At 42.7% G+C, this 9386-nt stretch overlaps 1 long non-coding RNA gene across 6 annotated transcripts; it reads right to left on the bottom strand.

Annotated features, from left to right (window-relative positions):
- Positions 1 to 679: 679 nt before the first annotated feature.
- LOC123167681 (uncharacterized) lies at positions 680 to 8268 on the bottom strand. Of its 6 annotated transcripts, none has more exons than XR_006484056.1 (8): positions 7661 to 8268; positions 7543 to 7591; positions 7007 to 7197; positions 6601 to 6716; positions 6272 to 6334; positions 5450 to 5644; positions 3345 to 3423; positions 680 to 3269 (listed from the first exon to the last, which is right to left on the bottom strand). It is a non-coding gene; the product is annotated as an uncharacterized lncRNA (long non-coding RNA). The 6 variants fall into 6 exon arrangements; XR_006484053.1 differs by lacking the exon at positions 6601 to 6716 and having other exon boundaries at positions 680 to 1113; positions 1391 to 3269; positions 7661 to 8255; XR_006484054.1 differs by having other exon boundaries at positions 6601 to 7197.
- Between the last annotated feature and the right edge of the window lie 1118 nt (positions 8269 to 9386).

The raw sequence follows: 9386 nt of genomic DNA, 5'->3' as shown, positions 1-9386 counted from the left end.
CGTGGTGCCATGCTCCTCCTCTCACTTCTCGCTGTTAATTCCGATGAAGGTAACTCCGGCGTGGCTGAGAAGGTTGGCTTTGGTCAGTTCGTTGGATCGGACCAGCCGTTGGGGTCCAGAGAAGGTTTATTTCCGGCCTGGGAGGAGGCTCTGGTAGCCATGCCGACCTCAGCCAGTTCTTTGGAACATGTATCGTCGTAAGTTCACCTGTCTATCTCCCTTCCATCCCGTCAGTTTCTTTTCTCATAATCGGTAACATATATAGCACATGATTTAATCCCTTGCATTCCATGTTAACCTGGCTATTCCTCTTCTCGGTGTGGTTCCTACGTCCATGGTCACATGGTCCTCCTTAGTTGCCGATCATATTCCATGGTGCCATTGTAGGGAGCCGGCCTCATGGACTGGATGCGGGTGGTGGATCCAGCTCTCTGGTCACTTGACCGGAATCCTCTGCTATGGAGTGGATGCGACGCCGGGCAGGACCTCTGTTCGACAGAGACAACCTGGAGGGGCCTCCTCGCGTGATTCCCATCGGCGGCCATGAGGAGACTAGATCGGGACCGCGCCTTGGCGCGAGGGTGCCGGTCCCAACAATGTGGGCAAGCAGATAATGATCATTTAGTAAGAAGCATAGTTTTAACACACGTATTGAACAGGACAACAAAACAAGACATTATCAAGCTCAACATCGTCATGAAATTATAAACACTCAGTTAGTTCATTAGACCACAAAAGCTAATAACTACGACATTAAGTTCAATACTAAGAGCACGAACACGAGAGAGGAAGTACTAATAGCAGGAACATAATAAGAAAGCAAAAGCCAGGCATACTGACGGTAGAGGTGGTCAAACTACAAAGCCATAGCTATTAGGCATACTAATTAATTAGTAGCTCTGTCCAACTGCTTTGTCGGTCAACTTCATAGGTGCGCTTAGATGATCAACCGCGTGGCCTTGGTGTGAAAGCAACTGGCGCAAGCACATCATGCTCTTGTGCCTGAGACCGTCTTTTTGTTTGCATAATCTCAGCCAATGTGGGAAACTAAAGCATGATGGCACGAACTTCAGAAGTTGTCGTGTACTCAAAGATAACTTGAATTCGATGGTTCTACAAAACAGATAAAAATAAAGATCATTATTCTATGGATAAGTTAGGAAAAAGGCACAAATAACAAACATATACTTCGGGTTAGCTAGTGTTAATAAACCATTAAAGATTACTGAGTGTACAAAAAATGATGTGCGGTTAGACTATCGATACTCTTAAGCCTACATAACCTAGGTGTACGTCATCCCTTTCTCTACAAAGTACAATTTAGCAGTCCTTTATTGTTATTGTTGAATCAAGAAAGCAATGGAATGATAAATGGATACATTGAACTTACACGAAAGGCCGCCAGATATCTCAAAGAAAAGATTGCTGATGTGAACATGTCTATGCCACAACCTGTGGATATTTATTTGAGTAGATGTCACTAATTTCAAACGTTAATATCTGGTATAGGGGAAATTCATGTAGGTGGTAAAAATGTGGTGGCAGAACTGAATTATACAATAAAGGCATATGCATATATGAAACAAAATCTCTGTCTGTTGTCCAAATATACGAAATCTGCTTATAATCTTGATCCAGAGCAGCCAGTAGGTCTCTAAGCTGCTTTTTTTTTAAAGGAAGATAACCAAAAAGACTAATAATGATTGTAGCTACATCCTTAATCTGTGAAGTGATACACATAGCCAAAGGCCCTTGAAGATCACATGGCTAAGGAGCATGTCAATATCTGCTTTTATGCAAGTAGAAGCAGCACACTTCATTCACACTGCACTATGATAGCAGTATGTATACATTGTGTAGATACCATTACTGAAGTATAGTGATAAGAAAAGAAACATGATTACTGCACATTATTTATTCCTAATTTATTATATTTGAAGAAGCCCCACAGAAAAAATAGATAAGTTGTAAAGATCACCATGTATGTTGACATGTTCACTAAATCTTGAACTATAGTCAGTTAATAATTTAAAAGCATTATCTCAGGGGCTTGAACTAAGAAAAAAAAATGAAGAACCACATATTAACTACATGGGCGGATTCACAAGAATCACAACATATATATAGCAGCAACTCTTATAGATCCTTCCTAATACAGACAATAGAAATATTTTGGAGAGGGTATTGAAGATAAATTAAATTTATTTGGTTCCTAACCATTTATGTGTGGTTAAATGAAATATTCAACGGCCATGAGAATAATGCAGGGAATTTAAGGATACAGAGCTATACATGCCATTTTATATTATGAACCATGAAATCTAAACTTTTCGTCTTGTAACAGAGCAAGCATAAGCATGCTCTTGCCGTCTGCGGACTTATAGCAAATCCCGTGCCTTACATGAAACAGTCCAAGAACCATATTTCAGATTGCACAACTAAAAGCAGAGAACCATGTAGCAAAGTAACAGTATCAATACATGGAAACCAGCAGAACAGATGATAGGTGGGTATAAAGTGAAGGTTGGTACCTGAGAGTCATGGAAACCAGCAGAAAAGAGGGTTCAACTCTAAATCCAAAATAGTCACAAATTCACTTGCAAACTACCACACAACAAATCCAGAACTATTTCCCACAGTTTATCTTAACCAGATTAAATCAAGGACCAACAACAAACAATAAAACATCAGGAACAACTTATATGCAATAAAGGTATGAGAGAGAAGAAATGTCCACATAAGACGGCTATAAATAACTGAAGCATAAATAAGCAACACCTTTAAATACAAATAAAAAGGGTTCAAGGTTCATTGCATAGTGGGCTCAGATTCGTCTTTCCTCGATCATATAATCTACCCCCATCATCTCTTATCGCCAGATCAATCTGTTTATACAGTGGAGCTACCCTGGTTATCACTCTACAAGAATGATACCATCCAAGGGCAGAACAACAAGTATCACAGGATCAAAAACGATTCTAGAGACAAGAGGGAGGATCCAACTTGATACCCACAGGTGCCTCGATTGCTCAAAGGCACACTTATTTCAGCCAAGGTTAATCATCATCGCCCTAGCACAAGTACAACATATCAATTTAGCATAGCTATACGACCAGGGCATCAACTCAGGGGGCGTCGGGGTTGCGCCTGAACGCCGTCCAACCGGCGAGGAACCGCCTCCTACACCGCGCATCCATGCCGTCGCGGGAGAACGGGGGAAGGGGGCGCGAGTGCGAGGGAGAGGCGGGGGTGACAAATCCAGCCAGCAGCTGCACGAGCACGTGAGTATCGCAAGATGCATTTCATAAGTTGGGAATGGAAGCAAACATCATATTCGTACGTACGTGCATTCCTTTACGAGCACTCCACATCTACAATTTTTTTTCCAAAACGAGAGTTCAGCAAGCTACCACCTTCAGCCTCCTAATTTGTCAGAGAACAACATTTGTTAGTTTTGAGAAACCAGGAAAACAAAGAAACATTAGGCACATCTGAATAAACATGTCAACAAAATGAGTGATATAGATAGAAAAACAGCAAAACAAAATTCTGTAAAAAGAAAAACAGCCTCTTAAACCATGTACATATCTGACCTCTAATTATAAATAAGAAAATGACAAACGGTAGGGATTTTCCCTACCGTAATTGATCAAAAAAAGATTGTATATAGACTTAAGACTGATAGCATGCCATGACCACAAAAACTGCTCTAGCTGACCCCAAAGACGATCGACTAAGCAACCCTGCTAGTAGTGGACAACACAAAATGCCACCAATCTTCTTTACATCAAAACTGGATGACCATATCATTAACTTATGGACCAAATAGCAAAGGCAGCAGCCAATAGCGCACAGAGCAGCAAGGCGACCACCGAACTGGTTATGAACCTAAAAATACAAAGCAAACAGAATGTAAAGCCAGAGAAAAAAACACATACACAGGAACATCAGATGTTGCAGTAATATACATCAGGAAGTACCAACATTAATATGAAATCATCAACTGCCATAGAAAAGCACAAGGAGGCATTATATACAGACCCAGAGAAGGAAGAACAGGAACCCCAAACATGTGTGTAGGCATTTCAAAGAGCTAACCCAAGGGCTCATAGATCCAATTTAGAGAGCTCAACAACGAAGACGAATAAAATATAATCGACCGACTATGCAAAAATAAAATCCCAATCTCATTGAACCACGCAAACTAAAGGAGCCTTGAAGAAAGCATCGACAACCTGAAGCTGCAAGGGGACACTATCCAAATGAACAGAAAACACAATATACCACACCCAACCAGCGACCCAAACTAACACCAGATTGATCCACTCATCAGACCATAAATCAAATGACCCACACCAAGTATTAAGAACCGTTTACTTGATGCGTTGTGGACCGTTTGATCTCGCTCCTGATCGATATCCGCCGTCGGATCGACCCGTGGACACTACTACAATGAATAGTAGTCAAAAACGCTGTAGGTAGGTCTAATACTGCAAACTAAACTCTACCTTGCTGATCTGAACAGCTATGGTGAACTCTACCTTGCTACAGGTAGGTCTAATACTGCAAACTAAACTCGTAAAATTTCCTTGTTGTATTCCCTGTTTTGTATATCAGGAAGTAGCTAGTCCAGCTCCTTCATGAGGTAGGTGGCACTGAAGGCTAAAGGGTAGAGAGACTGGCAAAAAAGCAATCTCAAATTTAACAAACCATTTCTTATTTTTTATATGCTACCCAAGTAACTTCAGACATATTTGTTGGTAGATAAATAGCTAGAATGATGGTGGTTTCTAAAAAAGAAGGTATTGGCTGTACTGCCTGACATACAGTGAAGCAAACTCACCAGAAAAATAATGAATAATTAAGCATCTATGGGCTAACCTCACCTATTGTTGCTTCACACTGAGTCACTGAAACAGTATATATAATTTTCAGTGGCAAGCATCCATGTAAAGTGGCACACATTAGTAAGATTACTTCCTTGTATCCCATCACAGCAAATCAATCTAATATAGTTCCAAATGCAACAATGAGGCATGGGGAGTAGGATGACCACGTGGAGGCTTTTCTCAAACAAAAAAAATACAACACATACAATATATGTAGAATTGGTCATAACTCTTCACAGACAATTTATAGAATAATTTATTCCATGGCCGCCATTAACTTATAAAATACCTTTTTGCTTAATTACAAAGGGAACTTGAAAGTCCTTGCTTACAGAACATTCTGGCTGTTGCTTTGTACCAAACATTAATTTTGAGGAAAATAAGATTTATTTGTACCAGAAATTAAACCTAAAATGAACGGGCCTAATGCTGGCTGTTGCTACACCTAACTGCCATTCATACCAGTTCAATGTAAGTAGTAAGCAGCCAAGCACAAGTGTAACACTTTAGCAGAGCAAGCACAAAGGTAGAGAGAAAAGAAGAACATAGAAGGTGCTTACAGGCTGCCGCAACTGGACCATGGAGGGGGTTGTCGCCATGCATGAGTTTTCACAACATCAGAGCAAGGCGGAGAAGACCTTGGCTAACGCAGGATGAACCGGGAGGCGAACGATGGATGCTGAAAGCACTGGAAGTCTACAAAACCAATGGCCATACAAAGGTGGTTGCATGTATTCCTTTAAGTCCACCTTGATCTGGACATCAAAAATCAAAAAAATCAAGTAAAGAACACGGAAGGTGCTTTGAACCCAAATCTTTTCTTCATAAATATGGATAAACTCTCGTGTGAACAGAGCAAGCTTGCATCATACAAAAAAAGATATTATAAGAAAGAACACCAGATAAGAGCGAACAAAATTAAGTTTAGAATATATGCTAGCAAATCAAGAACTGTACAAAAATATCATGGGCCCAATCGAAGTCATATAGGACACTAACTAAACTATCAAGAACTCAAGTTTTATATTTTGACAAACTGTTTCGCATTTGTCTGAAGCTCTTGTTATTTCATTCAGCCAAATGATCCATCTAGTGAGTACAATCTCAACGATAAACTGACATAATCACTAAATTCTTACATATCAGAGAAGCAACGTATCACACACAGATGGTAGAGCGTTGTCAAAGTTCATAGTTGATTATCAAACAACATGGACATTACTAATACTCTCATGAGTTTATTTTAGTAAAGAACATACATTGGAACCCAGATTCTACCGCGGCCATTAAGCACTAATTTTGTCTACAGAAATTTCAACCAATGAGGATGAAGAAAATAGAGAAAATTACTCACTACAGGAAAACCACACATAACTCTTTACCTTCAACATTAGCATCATCGCCTATATCCTTAAAGAGCTTGAAAATAATAAATCTTTGGTTGGCTGAATAGAAAAAGACTGCATGAGTCATTGAGCTTGTCCACCCCGAATATATCAAATCAGAGAGTAACATTCAGTCATGTAATACTGCAATAAGCATCGCTAAAAAGAAAATACTGAACTATACACATACAAACCCATTATAAATCAAACCGATGTTGGCATGGCAATCCATTAACTTTACATCATTCAAGAGAACATATCAATATTACCAATTTGAGATAACAATAGTTCTATAACCAATGTACTGTGTAATGCTTCTATCATACCAATGACTAAAGCAGAACTGCCCAACCAAAGCTATATTCATCACTCTTAGTAGCTGACTCACGGGAAGCAGATAACCTTGTGTAAACAGGAGGATTCCATATATAATCTGGAGCATCTGGTCACATATAAGCCATGGAAAGAAATTGGTGGAATTCGTGAGTGTGCTCTAACAACCTACTACTGAAATGCAAAGACAAGATGAATTGATTATGGAGTCCTGCTGTTCTTTTGTTTTCATCAAAAAATATATGAGAAATGATATTACGCGAGATGAGATTTGGCTGTAGGTACAAAACTAACCCCTTTCATGTAAAATATCAGGAGAATTTGGTCAATCCCAATGCTTCAGTCAAGTCATTAATAGCATGTAAAGAAAAGGAATAAAATGGTGAGAAAGATGTTTACTTTGGCATCACATGGTGATGCATCCACATCTTCTTCACACTCAAATGTCTCATAAATTTTGACAGAAGAAACTAATTCTTTCAATTCCAGCTATTGTTTCAGGTCAATTGTGTCACGGACAGCAATCTCATGTCCTTGCTCCCAAGGAACCAAAGCTTCCTCATTTTTCCCCAATGCACAAAGTGTCTTGCCTGGTTAAAAATGATAACAGTGTAAAAACTAAAGGTGATATTTGCTTCAGAACAATAGTACATACATATATATCTTACCTAGCACCTCTATGCATACACGGACATAGGTTAGAATATGGCCAACAAACCAAGCAAAGCAACAAATATGTACTCTGTAAATAATTAGCTAGATCCAAGGCTCTCCTTGGCACCAAGGTACAAACAAAACAAGAAAGACAAAGAAAAATCTCTTCTTTGGAACCTAGCTCAATCTGAAAATCTCCTCCACAAGAAGAAAACAAAAATGTCTAATCCCTCTCCTCAAGGTAGACTGCACCACACAAGATTAGAGGAGAAGAAGCTCACCCATCAGCGTGGAGATCCGTTATCAACTTTTCAAGCAAGTGTGCAGCACCTGCGTGACCAAAAGCAGCAACATCATGAGCGGAGGGGAGGGGCCAAGAGCAAATTGAAATGGTCGTACCTTGACCAGCAGCAGAAACGCTAGGATTAGGGTTGGAGCAGGTGGGAGGACGGTGTCCCAAGCAAGCCATGGCATGGGCGCGGAGCAGGCAGCCCGTACCGTCACGCCCGCAGAGCAGAAGCACTCGGAGGCCGAGGTCGGACGACGGCGCCGGCGGATCTGCGAGCACCATGGCCGCCGCCTGACTTGCTCGCTCACCCTCTTCTTTTCCCTTCCCTTCTGATGATGGGATCCAGAGCAACCACCCAATGCCGTCCTCGATCCTCTCTACAGGGTGAGCCGCAGTCGCATCCGCATCAATCCACCGCTCCTGGCTCCGCCGCCCTTCATGACCACGAGTGGCTAGCACAAGGCAGGGCCGCTTGCGATTTCGTGGGGAGGAGGGGGGCGCGACGGGGATGGGATACGGGAGGAGGAAGACGAGCGGCGAGAGGGGAGGAGCCAGAGGTGGCGGCCGCAGGGGAGGAGGTGGAGATGGCGGCGCGGGGAAGGGAGGAAGAGGGTGGGGAGCCGCGACTGTGAAGAGGAGAGAGGGCGCGAGTACGGGAGGAGGCAGGCGGCGGCAAATTTGACAAATTTGACATATGGACTAAATCAAATCACAGAATGAACTATTCGTGAAACTATTTCACGTGGCTGATCTTTTTATGTGACGCCCGACATGAAGGCGCCACACTACACCGTGCAACGCTTCACAGATAGGCGCTACACGGCCAGCGTCGCACCTGTGTGATCAGAAAATTACTAAGTCAGTATGAGTGTGGCGCCTAGCTCCTAGGCGTTGCACTAGTGCAGCGCCTAGCTCCCAGGCGTGAAATAGTTTCACGGACAGTTCATTCTGTGATTTGATTTCGTCTATAGGTCAAATTTATCAAATTTGCCGCAGGCGGCTAGGTCTCCGCTGGAGCCGCTTCATTTTATACGCCAACAAATAAAATGATGAAAATGCCCTCGGCGGCCACCCAATTTTACAGGCGGTGGCAGAATGCTTCTACACTATTCATTGTAGCAGTGTCCGTTTTTTATCCAAAGGCCTAGATCTTCCAGACGCGAGATCGAACGGTCCAGAACGCATTAAAATTTTGATCTGGCGGCCGACAGTCGCTGAGCTCTGAGAACGCTCATGTTCTCCCAACTAACGTAGTTCTGGATAGAGCAGAAGGTGTGGTTGAGGCTGGGACTGGCGCGACGGTGGCACGCGGTGAGGAACCTGCAGTCGCTGTCCTTGGAAGACCTGCCGCAGACTCCGGTCACGACGAGCCCGCATGCCTAACCCTGGACGGGCTCAGGTCAGTCACAAATTCACGTCTAGTTTCCTCGGTGAGTTCGGCTTCGGCCCTGTCTACTGGGGCTTCATCTATGATGGCGGCCTCCGAACCGGCCTTGCCCCACATCATCTCGCCGTCAAGTACCTCGACCTCTATAGCGACGACATCCAAGGGCCACAAGTGGCTGCAGGTACGTCATTGTTCTTTGGTGCCACAGAGAGTCCAGTCACCAAGCACAGTTCGTTGGTTCGTTCATTGATTCCGTGATGACTGATTCATTTTTTGTTTGGTCGAACAGGCCAATGTGGTGTATCTAGGGATGCTGAGACCCCGCACTTGCCGCAATGGTGGCCATTCTCTTCGAAAGGTGAGCTCCTTCGTGTGAGTAGGGAAGTCCTGCTCCTGATTTTGGTTTGCGGCAAGAACGACGAACTTCCGAGTACGGCGACAGGTTCTGT

This window comes from Triticum aestivum, chromosome 7D (assembly GCF_018294505.1).
Source record: "Triticum aestivum cultivar Chinese Spring chromosome 7D, IWGSC CS RefSeq v2.1, whole genome shotgun sequence".
Taxonomy (NCBI): domain Eukaryota; kingdom Viridiplantae; phylum Streptophyta; class Magnoliopsida; order Poales; family Poaceae; genus Triticum; species Triticum aestivum.
The sequence above is the reverse complement of the archived record's forward strand: the minus strand, read 5'-3'. Positions and strand labels throughout refer to the sequence as shown.